Genomic DNA, 20999 nt, shown 5'->3' with positions numbered 1-20999 from the left:
TATGCCAACAGAAAAATGAGAAAGATAAGGTTCTTGGAAGAAGGGGAGGAAATTCTTCTTGCTATTTCTTCTGACCACACACAAACGTGCCCACGTGGTCCTGTAACCGTCACCTTGTGCTCTTATTTAGTTGACCTCTTTCTCCTCTGATACAACAAACAAACCAGCACACTAGCTGTGATTTTACCCTGTTGATTTTGCATTACATATTCCACCAGCCTCATTAAAGGAAATCTATCAGGTCAGATAACACTATTAACCTGCAGATATAGGGATATTTATGAAAGTGCCTGGACGTTGTACTTAATTTTCTCCCAATTGGTTTTAACTTTATTTCTCCCTGGAGCCGCCACTTTCAGTCATACCGCCATGTCCTGAGCAATTATAGTCAGTGTTCACAGCGCAGAGAGTGGCAGCTCTACACTGATGCACTTCTGAGCCGACAGTCAGTCAGTGCCGGTCCGTGCTTACAGCCGCTGCTCTCAGTGCTGTGAACGGTGACTAATTTCTCCGGAGACGCCGGTATGACTGAAAGCAGCGGCTACAGGGAGAAGTAAAGTTCACTTTCTCCCAGGTGTTGCATTTTCAGTACGACGACTGGGCACCTTCATAACATTATTAATCTGCAGATTATCCCTGTATTTGCATGTTAATAGCGTGATCAGGTACACTTCAGACTGATAGAATCTCATATTGCCCTAAATGTAAGACTTGCAAAACAGACTATGGCAGTGTAGTATAGTCCAAACGTTCTTGAGCATAATCCAATCAAGTGTAGAACATATTTGGAATATAATATTGTAGGTAAGCCCTATGTTAGCAATATTTCATAAAGAAGGAGGAGTGCATGGGAGCACAAGCTCTGGTCGCTTTCCTATTCTCATACACTCCATTTTTCTGATCTCTAGAAAAGGCCATTTTAAAAGATTGGTTATCGCAATCAGTACCTTCATAACACTTGATTTGAGACAAACTAAGATGTTTGCTGAACATAGAGTGGATAGAAACAGAACGCGATAAAAGAAAAACTAAGCTTTTCCTTGATAATTGAATAAAGTTTATTTTGACGTATTATAGTGCTGTAGAGATAAAACATTTAGTACAAGCTTTTATACACACTGAAAGGAAGGTATCGAAGAGTTAGACGGTAAATTGGGAAGGCTGAAGGTGTCACAAAGATTCCAAATGCTGTTACTGTCTTGAGGACTTAAAGGGAACCTGAGTCATTCCATGTCAAGTGGACTAGTGGTCCCCATTCGACCTTCTGCGATTTTGCTGAAAATTTATAAGGATGTACATGTATGTTTGAAAAGAGGTTCTGTAAATTTTTAGGGCCAGTTCTCAAATACATTGGGCACTGTTGACCTTTCACTGGAGGTTCCACCAAGCCTGCGGCTTCAGCTAATAGGATTTTGCAAACTTTGGCACATAGCCATTAGGGTTCTATACTGGCTATGATGCTGAAATTTGGAATACTAGCTCAACTTTTGCTGCTAAACACGATAAAATTATTACCGGCTATGACAAAACAGTATTTCGGCCGCAATTTTGTGTCAAAGTAGCTTGTAAAACGCGTCGCATAAAATTTATGCCAAACTTTGCCCATATATAACTCAAGACCAAAAACCAATAGTAACCTGTGCTTTGCCCTGTACACCAAACATTGACATGACTTTGCATTGCTGCAATATCACGGTCAAATCATATGTATTTGTGGAAATATTCACACCCACATATGATGAAAAACTTGAAAAAAACGAATTTTACCTATTTTTAGGTCAAATTTCTCAAAAAGGGTACCCCTAAAATATATTAATTCTGATATCATTAGAAAGAGCACATTTTTCTCTACAAGGATCATTGGTTCTTTTTTGGAGTCTCTCAGTTTAAGAAAAGAAAAATGCCACTGAACATGGTGTTATTTATTAATAAGCAATGAATGGTAACTGCACTATTCAAACCCTTGCGTTGGTCCATGGTGGTTATACCACAACCAATTCCCTAAGAATTGGTATTCTAATCCTTTTAAGAATTGTAATAATGCTGTCTTTCGAGAATTGGCAGCCCCATCGCCTAGGAGCCATGGCCGATAGCCGTGCAAGGCCAGCCGCGGGCGGTCTCTTTATCGCAGGTTCCAAAGCCTGAGGGTGGGTGTCTTTGCCTAGGATCCCAAGCCTAATATTGGGTATCTTTTCTTGGTTCCCAAGCCATAATGTTCAGTCTAAGTGGTCTGGAATTGTTGCTGAATTTGCAACATAATCGGTTCAGAGAAGCTGTATTGTCGGCCCATTGCTGTTGCAGCTGGTGCTGGAATTATTGCAATGATTGACTGCTCGGGAATCCAGCATGTATCATTTCTCACAGGCCAGTGAAAGAAGCTAGCTGGTCCATGAGGATGCATAGAATTTATTAATGCATCATGGTCGTCGACTGAAATTTCAGAAATATTTCCAATCCACCAGTTCCTATCGTAAATGCAGGCAACGTATTGCCCTGGCTGGAGGTTTGCAATTGGCACAAAAGGCATTTCTGATCTGACAGATCTATCTACATGGGCAATGAAAGATGATGGGTCATTTGACACCCTTGAAATGCGAATCTTTTTGTCATCAATTGGCACAAACTGGTGATTTTCTCTTGTTCCAGCAATTGTATGTCCTTCTTTGAACCTTTCCTCTTGAACTACCCGTATTTCGTAAATTTTTTCTTTTGGAACAAAAAAAATTTGATTCCATGCAGTTGCTCGTTGCAAAAGTTGAATAAATCCACCGGGGTCAGTATTTGGTTTTCAGTTGGGAGTTGAAGACTGGCACGAGCTGCCAACCTCTTTGCTGTCCCTCCAATCCCATCACAGGGCGACTTTCCATGACTGGTACCAAAAAAATTCCATTCAGCGCTGATATTGAAATCAGCATTGTGGTGGCACAAGTTGAGAAAATTTTTGAAATTTTTGTACTGGGCTGCAGATCCATCGCTGAAGTAGTGGATATGACGAATCCCATAGATGAGAGTCTTGAGATACTCCACAATTACTGTTAAGAAAGTGTGGACTGCAACTGTGTCATGTCGTGAGCAATCACTGAGTATGCACAAGCTGATGTTCTGCGCAGCTTCACCATTTAACTCCTTGAAGTAAATTACAAATGGGTGTACTGTAGCTTGACTATTTTCCCAGTGGAAACCTTGAATGGCATCTTGAACAATAAATGAGTAATTTTCAGCAAAGTCCATAAGGATCACAAGCTCTCCTTCAACGATTTCAAATAGCTACTTTGATGCTTGGCGATGTAGTGATGGCTACAAAGTTTAGAAATTTTCAAAACCAATTCTTCAATGAAATCTTCTATAGTCAGTTGTTTGGTATCAAGCGTGTCTCGATCAGTGTGAATCCATTGTTTGAACTCAATAATATCTTCAGGGTCACTGTTGACAAACACATTGACTAGAAATTCTTTTAAAACTTCAGGACCCGGGCATTTATCACAACGGCCAAGCATACAGTCCTTGGATTCAATTCCACAGACCATTTTGCATATGAGCTCTTTGTAGTCATCATTGATTGGGCATGCTGCAAGCATTAGTTTGACATTTTGGTGAATGGTACACACACAAACAGAATGTGTTCCAGCAGATCCAACGGTTACGGACCACTTTGGCCGAAGCTCACAAAACTTGGAAAATCCAATTTCAGGGCCATTCCCATCCCGATAGGCAACAAACATTTCCCTCATATTGCTCAGTAATAGTCGCTTTTGCATCTGCTTTTTTTTTTTCTCCTGCTATTCGCACTGATACATAGTCTTTTTTACCAGGGCACATTCGACTAAATTCATCATCCTCAAAAAATGCCTGCACCTTTTTCTTCACTTCCTCAGAAACTTTCTTGCCACACTTGATTCTAGGTAAGGCTAAGATCCCATGTTCACATTTAAGCTTTCGAGCTTGCTTGACCATTCGTTCAGAGACACCGAATTCGTCTGATATAGCCTTAATGGACCAACTTTTAGGTGCCAATGTCAAGATTTGGACCTTTTCTGCCCGACTGAACACCTGCAGCTTTTGCTTCAAATCTGCCAAAAGGTGATTGTAATCCAGACACATTTTGCACTGTGCTGTTTTTGTTTGCTCAATGTCTTTCGGCTCAAAACCTCCAATTGAAGCAATCTTGCTAGAAAATGCGTTTTGTACCTGGCTTATCTTTCTCCTTGCATATCCAAGTGAATCCCGCTGGCTTACCCGTGGATATTTCAGAGGAGAGATGCCAATGGATGTTAAGCTTGACTTTAGACTTTCAGGAGAACATTCCATTCCATCTGGATCTGATTCAGAGGAAACTGGATCAGCTGATTTTTTCCTGTTAGCAAATTCTTTTCGACATGATGCACACATCTTCTGGCCAGGCTTCACATCATTCTTTGTAAATTTGTTCAATTGGTCAGCTGCTAACAAATTGATAGCTCGCAAATTGTTTTTGGTGTTATGACCTTTCTTCCCAAAAGGATTGCAACCCGATTTTTGCAAATGCTCATATTTGGTCAAGAATGAAGCTTCATGGTGTAAACAGATTTGTGAATGTTCGTCAAAATTTAGTCCCACTCGTCGACGCAGCAATTTCTGTTCATCCAATCCAAAGCTTGTAAACAATTTCAACTCATCCTTGCTATGGGTGAATGTCTTAAGGTGGCACTTCGAATTGTTCGCAAGGCCGATAGAGCACTGGGCGGATTCTTCATCAATTTCATTTTCCATCGCTAAAAAATAAATAATATATGCATTAAAACGTAACAATAGTCAATAACTTTTCATAAACAAAAAGGTTTATAGGTTTTTGATTATAATAGACATTGCTAGCAACAATACAACTCTGTAACATGTGATAATAATCTGAAAATCAAACACAAAATCAATGCATTACGCGCATAAATAACACCATGTTCAGTGGCATTTTTCTTTTCTTAAACTGAGAGACTCCAAAAAAAAAAAAACAATGATCCTTGTAGAGAAAAATGTGCCCTTTCTAATGATATCAGAATTAATATATTTTAGGGGTACCCTTTTTGAGAAATTTGACCTAAAAATAGGTAAAATTCAGTTTTTTTAAGTTTTTCATCATATGTGGGTGTGAATATTTCCACAAATACATATGGTTTGACCGTGATATTGCAGCAATGCAAAGTCATGTAGATGTTTGGTGTACAGGGCAAAGCACCAGTTACTATTGGCTTTTGGTCTTGAGTTATATATGGGCAAAGTTTGGCATAAATTTTATGCGATGCTTTTTACAAGCTACTTTGACACAAAATTGCGGCCGAAATATTGTTTTGTCATAGCCAGTAATAATTTTATCGTGTTTAGAAGCAAAAGTTGAGCTAGTATGCCAAATTTCAGCATCATAGCCAGCATAGAACTCTAATGGCTATGTGCCAAAGTTTGCAAAATCCTCTTAGCTGAAGCCGCAGGCTTGGTGGAACCTCCAGTGAAAGGTCAACAGTGCCCAATGTATTTGAGATCTGGCCCTAAAAATTTACAGAACCTCTTTTCAAACATACATGTACATCCTTATAAATTTTCAACAAAATCGCAGAAGGTCGAGTTGGGACGATTTTTAAAACTGGTCCACTTGATGTGGAATGACCCACCTGTCACGTGAAAAAAAAACGCTATTAACCTGCAGATATGGGGTTAATATGCAGGTTAATAGCGTTCTGAACCTGCCTGGTGCTGGCACTTAGACCCACGCTGTCAGGAGGAAATTAACATTATACCTCCCAATAGTGTACTGGTTTCAGGCACGGGGGCAGCGCCGGCACGGGTTCAGTCACCGTTCTGTGTATAGAGATCAGCGGCTGTAACTGCACCCCGACACTGACTGACAGCAGCTCAGCATTAGGTCCAGCTGTCAGGGCCGGGGGCAAAGTTAGAGCCATCGCTCTACATTCACAGAGCGGTGACTGAACCGGCGCTGCCCCCGTGCCTGAAACCCGAATGCTGCCGAATAAATAAAGTTCCTTTCCTCTTGGTACCAGGCAGGTTCAGAACGCTATTAATCTGCAGGTTAATAGCATTTTTCACATGACCGATTCCCTTTAAAAGTCTAACAGTTATATAGGATTTTTTAAGTGTGATATATGAAGTGCGCTCATGAATGTAAACATGATGTCTTTTGTAACATGTTATATTATTTCTCTTTTTGATTTGTAAAACTAAATGAAAAAGCAATAAATTTACTTAAAAAAAAAATCTGACATGACTGGTTCCCTTTAGAAACATAACATGCTTCGTATGTCTCTTGTATATTACACGTCAGCCGATGAGATGAGGCAGAATTGTATTGGTGATTTCCATTATGTCCATTGAGCCTAACCATGCTCCTGTAAAAACATCAGCAGCAAATTGTGGATATTACATCACCAATCGCTCAATATTTCTTGGAGCCTCGTTCACTTATCCCACCAAAACGTCGAACTAGTATGTGTGAGTTATTCTATATTATTTAGTATTGATAAGCATTTTCACTTTTTATCACAGGTGACCCCAAGCAGGACCTGGCATATGAACGCCAGTATGAGCAGCAAACCTATCAGGTCATCCCTGAAGTGATAAAGAACTTTATTCAGTACTTCCACAAGACAGTGTCTGACCTGATAGATCAGAAGGTGTACGAGCTGCAGGCCAGCCGAGTGTCCAACGATGTCATCGACCAGAAGGTGTACGAGATACAAGATACAGTATCTATGAGAACAGGTAAACAGGTTCTGCAGCATGGAGGTTCATATGACAGTGTGATCAGTTTTTTGCAGCTGCTACTCTCATGACTGACTCGACCATCGTTATTTCTCACTGACTTACTGCTTTCTTCTCATTGCAGCTGGACAAAGTTAACTGAACGTTTCTTCAAGAATTCCCCATGGCCTGAAGCAGAAGCAATCGCTCCGCAAGTTGGGAATGGTAGGTGTGGGCATTTACGTTACTGATGGCTGTATGACTTGGGGAAGGTGCACATGACATCTCTTATTCGCCAGTGTACCTGCTAAGTTATCAAAGGCTAAGACTGTGCAGGAAAATTACGGCGGTGTTTTTCCCAAAGCGTCTTCATTGGCATTTTTGCACCAGTTTTACTGTCGGCTTTTTTTTTTTCCGTCCTTTTAATAGCTAGCAGCTTCCAAGCAGAAGCCCCCCAAATATTGAACGTGCGTCCACATCCCGGTTTTCAAACTTGCAGTGGTTAAAAGAATTAACAGAAGTTTTAACATTGCTGTGCATTTTTTTATAGTGCTTCTTTAGGCTGAATCTGTCTGAAAGACGTTGTGTGCCCATACCCTCATGAGTTATTATTTGCACCCTTTTTTATAGGCTGAGATGCTTTTGCAGTCAAAAGAGTCAATTAAATTTAGTGCAATAGAAAAGGAAGCAGTTTTCCATTTTAGAAAAATAAATGCTGACCACTTCTTACTTGCTAATGCTACTTTATCCACTTTTGTTCTTGTGGTTTTGATAACTGTTTCTCTTTTTTTCTGACTTTGTTAGAAATCTAAAACAACCATCTAAACTTAATGTGTGGGTGTTTATAACCAGTTCCCTTCTCTTTCAGATGCGGTGTTCTTAATCCTCTATAAGGAGCTATATTACAGACACATCTACGCCAAAGTTAGAGTAAGAATTCGTTCTGCCGCTTTAATTTGGACACCGGTGCATAAGTTGTATTTGGGGGGATGCAATAACACTGATTCTTGTCCTTTCTTTAGGGACCCACATTGGAGCAGCGTTTTGAATCTTACTACAACTACTGCAATCTCTTCAACTACATTTTGAGTAAAGGCCCCGTCACACTAAGCGATGCAGCAGCGATCCCGACAACGATACGACCTGTCAGGGATCGTTGCTGCATCGCTAATACATCGCTGGTGAGCTGTCAAACAGGCAGGCTCACCAGCGATGAGGGGAGCAGCGATATCATGGAAAGAATCGTTCCACGATGTCCTGCTCCCGTTACCAGCCTGCTGCTTAAGCAGGAGCAGGCTGGTAACTATGGTAAATATCGGGTTACTAAGTGCGCGTGTGCCCCTAGTAACCCGCTGTTTACCATGGATACCACTCTGCTACGGTGCGCGGGAGCCTCCGCTCACTGTAGCAGAGTGGTATCCATGGTAAAAAGCGGGTTACTAAGTGCGCGCGTGCCCCTAGTAACCCGATATTTACCATGGTTACCAGCCTGATCGTTGGTCCCGCTGGTCACACACAGCGATGTGTGCTGGCCAGCGGGAGGCCAACGACCAAAAAATGGTCCAGGACACTTTGCAACGATCAGCGACCTCACAGCAGGGGCCTGATCGTTGCAAAGTGTCACACATAGCGACATCGCTGGTGAGGTCGCTGGTGAGTCACCAAAACCGTGACACAGCAGCGATCTCGCTAGCGATATCGCTTAGTGTGACGGGGCCTTAAGTTTGACTGTTAGGCCACATTCACACGTTGAGTATTTGGTCAGTATATCATATCAGTATCTGTAAGCCAAAACCAGGAGTGGGTGATAAATACAGAAGTGGTGATGTGTTTCTATTATACTTTTCCTCTGATTGTTCCACTCCTGATTTTGGCTTACAAATACGGAGGTAAAAAACTGAACATGGCCTTAGGTTGTAAATGTTAAGGTTTTTTTGGCCTTCGGACCACCCTTTTTTTATCGGATTCCCTATCTATTTAGTACCGTAATCCAAACTAGTTTCTAATATGCTTGCACTAAAAATTCCTTAACGTCCCCTAACTTCACTATCTAACTGCTATTGTTTTTTTTTTTTCCCTACTTGCTTTTTGATGACGCTATGTGCATGCTGGGATACTGAAATGAAGCTTCATTAGGGGGAGAGGCTGCCACAGCCCCTGCTTCCTCCCTGAACTGAAGCTTCATCAGTGACGCTTATTTCAGGGGCTGGGCTAGTCCCTGATCGCTGTGTCACTTGTGGGGACGGTGCTGTTCTCTGCACGCCGCCGGGTATTCTGACGTCGTGCTCTGACAGTGCACTCTCCTCTGTGGTGTTGGCTCATTATTACTGATCTTAGCTGACAACACAGAGCACATGCTATGACTGCACAACGCACAATGACAGCGTGCACGGACTAGCCCATGCCCTGAAATGGACATCACTGATGACTCTTGGTTGCAGGGAGGGGGGCTGCGACTGCAGCAGTGACCGCAGCCTCTACCCTCTTATGACTCTTTGTTTGAGTATCTCATCATGCACTGGGATTCTCACACGAAGCGTCAGCGCATGGGAAATAGGGAAAAAAGATGTAATAGCAGTTAGTGTAGTTAGGGGACGGTAGGGAATTTTTAATGTAAGCCTAATTGAAATGGGTTTAAATTACAGCACTAGATAGGGAGTTAGATGAAAATTTCTTTGGCCTTCGGACTACCTCTTTTAAAGGTGTTTTCACAAAAGCATTTATGTATCAACAGGTGAGATCAGTGAGGGGGGTATAACCACTGCAAACCCCCTCCCACCCACTGAAGACACAAAGCTAATCCTGTGTGCTGAGTGTGGATAGATCAGTAGTGCACATGCATGATCATGACGCACCCCTGGGCCTGTGTCGCGCAGCGTTGCGCACGCGGGAGCTTACCCGGAGCCGGATCTGTTGAGGGTTGTAGTCTCGTGGCGGTGACCCGGTCCGTGCCCAGGGAGTCAGACTAAGTGGCGCTGTATTAGCGGTAGATGTTGTACGACTACGCCACCCGTTGAATGCAGCGAAGGAGCTGCCGCTGCAGGGCAGACCGCTGAGGCCGGTGGTAGGATTGTGCAGCGTGATAGTATCACCCCCAACGGGAGGGGTATGGCCTCAGGGCAGCCGACGTGGATGATGGGGGTAGCAGGAACCACTCGGAGACGGTACAGTGTAGTTCAGGGTCTTTACTGGTGACAAAGATAGACCCTCCCGGAGTACTGCTAGCGATTGAGGCCTGGTCAGTCCTTGAGCAGATGGGATCTCCCCTGGCCAGGCGAAGTTGTAGGCCTCCCAAACTAACTGTACTCTTCTGGCTACCTTGCTAGAGGCGGGTATAAGTAGCCCACGTCCCTGAGTGTACCGTGTGGTGCTCACCCGTATGGCCGGTGACTCGGGGCCTTCTAGTAGCTTCCGCTCCACGACGGCGGTGCTGGTCCCACGCGTGTGACCATACCTTCGGGTTTCTTGGCCAGAGGACCTGAAATCCCCTGCCGGTCGGTTTCTGCTGCTGGATAGGAGTTAGTCCCCACAGCCTCGGACTCCGGGTCCGGTGATAGCTTCTCAGTCAGGGCGAGCTCTGCAGCTGCCAGCCCCTGACTCCTTGTAGCACTGCGCCCACAGAGCTCCTGATGTTCTTTTCCTATATCTGCTTCTCTTCTCTGTCTCTACTTCTTCTCTACTCTCTAACCCTGCCTCAGCCCTAGGTTTATATAGGGGAAGTTCTTCCCCTCCCAGGACTGGGCAGGAGGTGTGGCATGCACAGGATCCCTGACCAAGAGACCTCCCACCTGCTCTCAGACATAACATTGCTGTTACTGTGGAAACCAGACCCCTGGGGTGCCACAATCACATATGGCAGTAATGGACATGCATGTGAATCCTGTGACTATATGATCATTGTTTGTGCGATAACCCCTCTAAGAATGACATGACAGTTTTGTCTGTGGCTTGTGTTGTGTTGCTGGTGCGATATTATTTGCATTGACACTGATGACTTCCTTGTAGATGCTGATGGTCCTGCGCCCTTGGAGCTGCCTAACCAGTGGCTGTGGGATATTATTGATGAATTCATTTACCAGGTACAGATATTTTCCTGTAGACTTTCTCCCGCTGCGCTCTGCTCACGCGTCTCTCTTTGAACATGCAGACCTAATATTTTCACTCTTGGTTAAATCTGTCTATTTCTGCACTATGCAGTTTCAGTCATTCAGCCAGTATCGGTGTAAGACCGCAAAGAAATCAGAGGAAGAAATTGAATTCCTGCGTTCCAACCCCAAGATCTGGAACGTTCACAGCGTCCTTAATGTGTTACATTCTCTAATGGATAAATCCAACATTAACCGGCAGCTGGGGATTTACACCAGTTGATGTCAGGGATAGAGCTGTACTTGATGCCTGGTGTCTTTGGCTCATGTTCCTGTCGTGTTCTCGACACAGAATCTGCCTGGGTTTTTATGCCACTGACAGTTGTTTATTTTTATCAATGGTGATGTCCAGGCTCGGTGCTCAATTTTGCAGCCATTCTATGTGACTGCAGACTTGTGAATCCTCTCACTGCCCACTGTCAGGATCTACAGCGGGCTTGTGAATGCAAGTATGCAATTTGCATATTTCCAGCCACATTCCAACTAGACATGTCCGGCCTCCCTTAATTGACTTGAATTAAGCCAGGCCACACACATCTAGTCGGTACGTGACCACATTATGCAAATTGCATTCACGAGCCCGCTCGCTTCGTGCACCAGAATCCAGCGCGCACTCTGCAGATTCACAAATCTGCAGTCACGGAGTGACTGCACAGTTGCACTCCAAGTCTGGATAATTAATTTCAGTGAGGTACCTGCCTATTTATTCTGGGAAACGTTTAATTCTTTCTGTGCAGTGTCTGCTTGATCTCTACAAATATTTAGTAATTAGAAGCAGGGCTGTGGAGTTGGTAAGCCAAAGCTCCGACTCCTCAATTTCCATGACACCGACTCCACGATTCCGACTCCCTCATACATGGCTCATGTTTAAGTGATAAATTTACAGCAGCACAGATTCATCTCAGCTAAAAGTCTACACCCTTAGATCAGGAATAGGTCAGACATTTATAGGACATTTCATAACTTTCCCAAATCCTTATGAAAAAATATTCCCCACAAACTGCATTGAACTACTGAACCCAATTTATTATATAGTTTAGGAGTCTGAGTCGGTCCATTTTATTCCGACTCCACCAAAATGAACACCGACTCCATGACTCCGACTGCACAGCCCTGATTAGAAGTACTCATTTACTTTTGCTTAATTGCTCTTCAGTGGATCTAAATATGTCAGATGACTCTCTGCACTCGGTTGACGTTCCTTCATAGAGGAGAAATATCAGTGTAATGAATGTCCCCTTGTTAACTCACTTTTAAGCCCCACTAACTAGCAGTATTTGATGGTCTGCTGTAGTACATAGTTACTAGTGTTGAGCCACCCCCGTAGAGTTCGAGTTCGGTTCGGTTCGTCGAACACCCGTGTGTTCGCCGAACTGCTCGTCGAACACCTTCGAACACCGTTAAAACCAATGGCAGGCAAACAAAAACACATAGAAACACATAGAAAACACCTTCAAAGGTGTCCAAAAGCTGACAAACTGCTCAGAAGACACAACTAACACATGGAAAAGTGACAAGTACATATAGTCATGCGAAAAGAAAAGAGGTGGAGGAGTAAAAGGAGGGGGAGACACAGATATAGGCATGTCATGCCCTTCTAAAATCCAAAAAGTGAGAAGCCGACACATTCAGTACGCTCCTGCCCGTGCCACCTCCGTGTCGCCGGGTTTGTGCCAGAGCCGCGGTGAACCCTGACGGCCAGCCCCCCTCTCCCAATACTGGTGCCTGTCCGCTGGTGGGTCGAGCGAGCCCCCCTGTGGTGGAGGCAGCTCTAAGCTTTTTAATTTAAATTGTCTCTCTAATTTGAATAAATACACTTTAAATCCATTTACAAGGATCTATTGGAGGGCAAGTCTCATGCCAGCAGCCGCGTAATTCCAGCTCCAGTAGCGTCCACTAAAGCTGCTGCAGTTAAAAAGCTTTTATAAGGATCGAGCTCGGCTGTCCACCGCAAGGCATCCTACTGCCAGTCCGAGCCCCTATGCCTTGGGGTGCCTCCTGATGCTCTTCACTGAGTATCCCGTGGTCCCGAAGCATTTCCTTTGAAAAAATGAAGTGTCCAAACTACAGGTGGTGTAGCTTGCTTAACAGCCGGGATAATCCGCTGACTAGCAGACCCTGCTACTAGGCACAAAGTATTTCCTGGGCTAGATGCAGTTAAAAATTTGTAATTAGATACTCTCGTTGGATGCTGAGAAAGCATTCCATAGAGTCTCCTGGCACGCCATATATGATTCTCTTAAAAAGCTTGGGGTAGGGGTCTAGTGGACCCTTTTATAGCCAAAATCACGGCCCTGTATCGCAATACATCACCTAGGCTGAAGATAAATGGAACTGTAGCACCCTGAGGGCTCGGTTGCTACAGAGGTATTGCACCTCACCCAGAGGTGTGATATCTCACTCTCAGGTAAGGATGTAGTGTGGATCAGGACCCGACACCTGCATGCATTACACCACATTGCCGTGGGGCAGGGCGACCAATATGCCCCTGAGATGGGCACGACAGTCCCTGTCCCTGGCTGGAGTGGGGGGAGGGAACACTGAGGAAGGGGAACCCTGTAGTGCAGGAGCAGGGAGGAAGCAGTTCCTGGGTGCATTGAGAAGGGAGTATAAAAGGTGGGCACCATCTTAGTTCAGTGCAGAGAAGTCTGAGCAGAAGTGGCAGGGAGCAGGGGCTCTGCATGAGCTCTGCTCCGGAGGCGGGCCTAGTAACAGAGGCCCAGGCCTGGAAGAGGGAGAAGGAAGGAAGAGGAGCGGAGAAGGCTCCAGGAACGAGGAACGAAGGGATCTCAGGGGTGCGGACGGGCGAGTCGCCACCGCACGCCCGAATCCACCTGCGTGGAGGGGTCAGGCCAAAGGGGGAGACCGGTCCCCGAAACTAGTGGAGGCAGGAAACGACCCTCAGCTAGAAACAGGAGGCTGTGACATTTTATGTGGCGCAGCCCCTCGCTACACCCGCTAGGAAGGCACCACATAGGGTCAGGGAAACTGGCGCCAAGTTTACCAAGAGGAGGCCCGAGGCAGCCGGACAGAAGGGTTGGTAAGAAAGGCCAGACAAAGGACACACAAAGGGGGTCCTGTGAAGCACTCCAAAGTTACCTGGGAGTTGTCTGAGCCCCTCACCTGGTGAGCACAGTACGACGTGGGCAGCCGTTACCTGCAGACGTGGTCTGGATAATAAGAACTGTGAGTAAAGGCCCTGGACTGCATCACTGACTCCGTGTCATTACTGCTGCTGCCCTGCACCATCACCCCCATCCTCCGCATACACTGCCCTGAGGCTATACTCCTCCCGTGGGGAGTTATGCTACGCTCTGCTGCACCCACAACACCAGCCTCAGCGGTCTGCCCTGGAGCGGCGGTTCACTCTGACCGCAATCCACGGGTGGCGTAGTCGGACATTTAAACATCAAAACCACATAAATAGTTCCGCCACTGGTTTGACCGCCCTGAGCCACGGAACCGGGTTGCCGCCACGGAGACTACAACCACCAGCATCCACCAAAAAGGGTCTGGCTCCGGGTGTCCCAAGGCCCAGGGGGCGCGTCAGAACATTTTCATCACCTTTCACAATCACCAATGGGACAAGGCAGGGATGTTCTCTGTCCCCTCTCTTATACATCCTAGTGACGGAGCACCTGCTCTCATCAATTCGCCATAACCCCAATATTAGGTGGATTGAGGTGGGAGGCACCGAGTACAAGTGCTCTCTATTTGCTGATGATGTCCTAGTATATATCACTCAATCACATATATCCATCCATGCTGTTATGGCTGAAATAGATCACTTTGTTACATGGTAAAATTTTAAAATCAATGCAGCGAAGTCTGAGGCCCTCGATGTCTCCCTCCCCAAATCCATATAGGATTCCATCCAGTCCAACTTTCCCTTTGCCTGGCCCTCACAGGGTATCAAATACTTAGGAATTCCTATTCATAGAGACCTCTCCCATCTATGTTATCTTAATTTTGGGCCCTTTATTGAACAACTCCATACAGACCACGGTTGGCAAGTTAGAACTGTAAGATTCACTACGTGAACCACTGGTGTTTTGTGGAAAAGCACATGTACACTGTGTTCCAAATTATTATGCAAAAAGTGTTTAGGAGTGATAAGGGAAGAATTTGTTTGTTTGTCAGTTAAACTCATTGATGGTGATGTGTGTCAGGGCTCTTTATATCACTGTAAGCAATTGCAGACACCTGTGCTAATTAGTTTGGCAGGTGTGTCCAATGAAAGGCAAGACTACTTAAGAAGGGTGTCTCACATTATTAAGCAGCCTACATTTTCTGCCAAAATGGGAAAGAAAAAGGATGTGTCGGCTGCTGAGAAGCAACAAATTGTGGAGTGTTTAGGTCAAGGCATGACTACAATCAACATTGTGCGATGATCAGGATGAAGTGTCTTGGCAATCAAGAAGTATGTAGCTGATTCACAGTACACTCTTTCCTACAGGCAATTACGTCAGGTTGAAAGAGCAGCGGCAAAAAAGCCTTGTCATAGCAGCAGACAAGTTTTTGAAGCTGCTTGTGCCTCCAACGTCCCCCGAACAACAAGATGCAGGGTCCTTCAGAGGTTTGCAGCTGTGCATACGCCATCCTGTCGACCTCCTCTATCCACTTCACACAAGCAGAAACGGCTCCAGTGGGCCAAACATTACATGAAGACTGATTTCAAAACTGTTTTGTTCACGGATGAGTGCCGTGCAGCGCTCGATGGTCCAGATGGATGGAGTGGAGGATGGCTGGTTGATGGACACCCCACGCAAACACGGCTACAGCGCCAACAAGGAGGAGGTGGAGTAATGTTTTGGGCTGGAATCATGGGGAGAGAGATTGTCGGCCCCTTTAGGATCCCTGAAGGCGCTAAAGATGAACTCCATAATGTATGTGGATTTTCTCAAACAGCACTTCCTGCCATGGTTCAAGAAGAAGAACCGTGTATTTCACAGCAAGATCATTTTTCTGCATGATAATGCACCATCTCATGCTGCACATAAAACATCTGCATCTCTGGCTGATATGGGCATAAAAGGGGACAAACTTATGGTGTGACCCCCATGCTACCCTGACCTCTACCCCATTCAGAACCTTTGGAGCATCATTAAAAGGAGTGTCTATGATGGCGGGAGGCAGTTCACATCTAAGCAACAGCTCTGGGAGGGTATTCTGTCCTCATGCAAAACAATTGAAGCAGAAACCATCCAAAACCTGACAAATTCAATGGACGAGAGAGTTCAGAAGCTCCTTTCGAACAAGGGGTCCTATGTGAAAATGTAACATCACCTAGAATAAAGTTTTGAGTTGAAAACTGTTTGATTTCAGTTTCTAACAACCTGCTAATGCTTATAATTTCAAAAATGACCATTTTTTTGGTCTTTATTAAAATGAAAAGGTTGATCGAAAAGTTTGGGGGATCTAAGAGTGTGGCAACCCAGTAGTCATGATTACTTCGAATTCTGACAATATGAGGGTCATGCTGCAGGTAGTGCAGCAAGAAGGCACTTATGTGTCTTGCGCATCTCGGAGCCCCAAAATTATTTTCTGGGCTAGATGCAGCTAAAAATTATTATTAATTTTAAATCTGGTGAAGCTTTAGTATAGATGGCCTAATAGGATCAGTGCTGCACACTGCTACAAAGCCCAAATTATTTTCCAGTCAAGATACAGATAAACATGATTAGTAATTTTAAATCTGGTGGAGCTTATTATAGATGGCCTAATAGAATCAGTGCTGCACACTGCTACAAAGCCCAAATTATTTTCCAGCCAAGATACAGATAAACATGATTAGTAATTTGAAAGCTTAAAACGGTTGGTAGGGTGATTTTAACCAATCATCAAGCTTTTACTCTCCCCAGGATGACACAGGGGTAGAAAAGTCGTTTCGGATCCATGATTTGTTCATCTTTATGAACGTGAGTCTGTCTACATTATCAGTGGAGAGCCGCGTGCGCTTATCTGTCAGCACACCACCAGCAGCGCTGAACACACGTTCAGACAGAACGCTGGCTGCGGGGCATGACAAGATCTCCAAGGCGTAAGTGGCTAGCTCCGGCCATTTATCCAGATTGGAAGCCCAAAAAGAGCAAGGGTCCAGTGACACAGTCGTGGCTTCAATGTTTACTTGGAGATACTCCTGTACCATCGTCTCTAGGCGTTGACTATGTGTCAGACTTCTTGTCTCCTGTGGCCTTGCAAAGGATGGGCTAAAAAAGTGGTGAAATGATTCTGCAAAATTGATGTTACCAGCAGATACTGTGGTTCTGTTACGGTTTGAGTGCTGAACACTTGACGGTCCCACGGTTGGCAAGTTGGAACTGTGAGATTCACTACGTGCACCACTGGTATTTTGTGGAAAAGCACATGTAAGATTCTGCAACAGTCTCTGCTGATACTCCTGCATGCGTGCATCCCTTTCTATGGCAGGAATAATTTCTGCAAATTTACTTTTGTACCGGGGATCTAACAGTGTGGCAACCCAGTAGTCAGGATTATTTCTAATTCTCACAATTCGAGGGTCATGTTGCAGGTAGTGCAGCAAGAAGGCACTCATGTGTGTTGCGCATCCAGGAGCACCAAGTCCCTGTTGTGTTGGTGGCGAGGTAACAATCATGCTTCCTTCCTCTGTCCTCTCCCCCCAACCTCGCACAACAGAAATGTGATCAAGGTCTCCCTCATCTGATGAGTCTTCCATCAGTTCGTCCTCCACTTCTTCCTGGGCTCCTGCACCTTCCTCACTAGTTTGGCTGCTACCATGCGCCCTGGTAAAACCATCTCCCCCACCCTCACATGCCTGCCGCCTTGGTGCTGCCGACCGTCTGGACCTTGCAGATGTTAGCCCTTCCGCATACAACTCCTCCTCCTCTACTTCCTCCACCTCCTCTTGTGCCACCACCTGACTCCGAATTCTGTTTAACATGTGCTCCAGCATGTAAATCACCGGAATAGTCATGCTGATAATGGCATCGTCAGCACTAAACATCTTCGTCGCCATTTCAAAACTGTGCAGAAGGGTGCATAGGTCCCTGATCTGAGACCACTCCTCCAGCGTGATTTGCCCCACCTCTGGATCGCGTTGGCCCAGGCTATACGTCAGAACGTATTGCACCAGGGCTTGTCGGTGCTGCCACAGTCGCTGCAACATGTGCAGAGTTGAATTCCACCGGGTAGGCACATCGCATTTTAGCCGGTGAAGTGGCAGGCCCAACGACTTCTGTAGAGATGTAAGTCGCTGAGCTGCGGGATGCGAACGGCGAAAGTGAGCACACAGCGACCGTGCCCTCTGCAGAAGGCCATCTAGTCTGGGATAGTGGGCTAAAAATTGCTGGACAACCAGGTTCAACACGTGAGCCATACAAGGCACGTGTGTGACATTGCCCGGCGAAGGGCCGCACCCAGGTTTGCAGCATTGTCGCACACGGCCTTCCCTGGTTTCAGGTCCAGTGGAGACAACCATTCATGAAATTGGTTCTCCAGAGCTGACCACAACTCCTCAGCTGTGTGACTCACATTTCCCAGACATTTCAATGTAAAAACCGCCTGATGACGTTGAGCCCTACTGCCAGCATAGTAAGGAGGTGTGCAGGATCCCTTCTGCACAGTTAGAAAGCTTGTGGCATGACCAGACAGGCTTTGGGTGCAGGTGGAAGACCGAGAGGAGGTTGAGGAGGCAGAAGCAGTGGAGGAACTTTGACATAAAGAGGATTGACGCACAACTCGTGGGGACGGCAAGACTTGGACAGCAGCCCCTTGTCCTGCTGTCACCATAGTTACCCAGTGCCCAGTCAGCGACATGTAACGCCCCTGTCCATGCCTACTCATCCAAGTGTCTGTGGTGAAATGCACCCTGTCACACACAGAGTTTCTCAAAGAAGCGGTGATGTTGTGTGCGACATGCTGGTGGAGCGCAGGCACACCTTTCTTTGAGAAGTAGTGCCGACTGGGCATCTGGTACTGGGGCACTGCGACGGACATAAGGTCTCGAAAATCCTCTGTGTCCACCAGGCGGAAAGGCAGCATTTCTGTAGCCAAGAACTTGCAGATGGTGAAATTCAACCACTTAGCTTTCTCATGGCTAGGAGGAAATGGTCTTTTACTTGTCCACATCTGAGGGACCGAGGGCTGGCTATTGTGCTTAGACGGGGTTGATAAGGGTGTCCCCGGCAAACTGCCGGTCTGTGAGGAAGATGCAGGCGGACATGTTAGGTTGCCTTGATCCAAAGGTGGTGCTATCGATGTCGGACAGCGCTCAACACCAGCTGGTGTTACCACCTCCAAAGAAAATGATGACCTGCCAATCACGCTGGCTGTTGCGGGTAAATAGGTGGCAGGTCTGCGCCCCAAAACAGGTGTGACTGCTGTCCCCCCAGTCACAGAGGATGAAGAGGCCGCGGATGCACAAGATATGGCAGACGGTGGTTGGCCCGGCCGGCTAGGCCGCATTGTAGCACACTGAGCTTCCCACTGCAACTTATGCTTCATGTCCATGTGCCGGTTCATGCATGAAGTACTCAAACTATGTATTTTTTGGCCTCTACTTAGCTTTTGCTGACAAATGTTACAGATAACACGAGTTGGGTCATCTTTATCGATCTGAAAAAATGCCCAGGCTATGCAAGGCTTAGCACCCATGCGACCTGAAGAGCCACCACGACTTGTGGTGAGAGGCAGAGTTGTGTTTGAGGATGCAGTTGTTGACGTGCTTCCAGTACTACGTCTCTGTCCAGGAAGGCGCAACCTGACCTCGTCGTCACTAGCATCTTCCTCCACCTCCTCTGCTGACCTCATCTCTTGGCTGACTGTGGGTTGACAGTAAGTGGGATCTCCAACCTCATCATCATCACCCTGTGCGTTATCACACCCGTCGTCCTCAGAGCCAACCTGTTCCTGCCCTGACAAAAAACTAAAGTTGTCGCTCCAATCAGGTATTTGAGTCTTATCATCGTCTTCCTCATTGTCTCCACCAACAGGAGTTACAGTTTGGGAATGAGGGTCTACATTATGGTCAGAACCTTCTGCGTCTGGTCCTGGATCCGACTCATAAAGATTCTGGGCATCAGTGCAGATCATTTCCTCGTCTGGATTCACAGAAGCGCTGCAGTCGACCTCTGATTCCCAGGCTATAGTATGAGTAAACAGCTCTGCAGACTCAACCATCTGTTCTACCTCATACTCAGACGGGCAGCTGGAGATTTGGGAGCTGTGAGGAAGCAAGTGCGATTGGGGTGACACCTTTGAGGACTGGAGTATTTGTGATGTTGAAGTTGATGTGGAGGAGAGCCCACTTAAAGGAGCACTTGATATCCGTTGAAGCACCTGCTGTTTTTGTGCCTCATCTGGAATTTGTAGCGATTGGCATGGCCGTAAGAAAGGGATCTTATCACATTGTCCGCTAAAAGAAGTAGACATTTTAGTTTGGCTGGAAGATGGTCTTTCTTCTGCAGATGTTACTGTTGCTTTAACACCTACCCCACGGACACAACCTTTTTTCCCCTTCCCAACACGCCTATTCCCCTTTCCACCAGCAGCAGGCCTTTTTCCACTCATTTTGGTGGTTAACTAATTCACAACTCTGGAGTTGTTTGCACAAAAAAACAATGGATGGGAACCGAGCAGAGCTGAGTGGCCAAACTGTGGTATTAGGCCAAAACTATTGGCTGGGTTAGATGCAGAAAAAAATTATATTCAATTTGCAACCTGATGGAGGTCTGTATAGATCAGATCTGGGCAACGTGCGGCCCGCGGGCCACATCTGGCCCTCTGGCTGTTCCAGTCCGGCCCGCGGACCGAGACAGCCGAAGGGCTGATAACAGTGGCCCACGGGCCGCACTGCACCGCACGCCGTCACCGCTCGCCGTCACTGCCCGCCTGCACACCGTCACCGCTGTCTCAATCCGTGGTCTCAATCCGCGGTGAATGCATTGGTGGAGGAGGGGCCGCCACTTCCCTCTTCCACCAATCAGCGTTAGAAATAGCTGACACAATGGCATCAGCCTGCACACTGTGGAGAGTCAGTGCATCAGAGACAGGAGCGTAGGGAAACGGGGAGTGAAGTAAGTATATGCTGGACACAGGGGGGGCTTTAATGCTGGACACAGGGACGGCTTTGCTTTGATGCTGGACACAGGG

At 46.1% G+C, this 20999-nt stretch overlaps 1 pseudogene; it reads left to right on the top strand.

The window, feature by feature from the left end:
* Window positions 1–7748: 7748 nt before the first annotated feature.
* The window catches only part of LOC141156628 (eukaryotic translation initiation factor 3 subunit L-like), a 40808-nt pseudogene continuing 27557 nt past the window's right edge, over window positions 7749–20999 (top strand).

This window comes from Phyllobates terribilis, unplaced genomic scaffold, assembly GCF_046119375.1.
Source record: "Phyllobates terribilis strain yellow unplaced genomic scaffold, ASM4611937v1 Scaffold_8__6_contigs__length_399053987, whole genome shotgun sequence".
NCBI lineage: Eukaryota > Metazoa > Chordata > Amphibia > Anura > Dendrobatidae > Phyllobates > Phyllobates terribilis.
The sequence above is the reverse complement of the archived record's forward strand: the minus strand, read 5'-3'. Positions and strand labels throughout refer to the sequence as shown.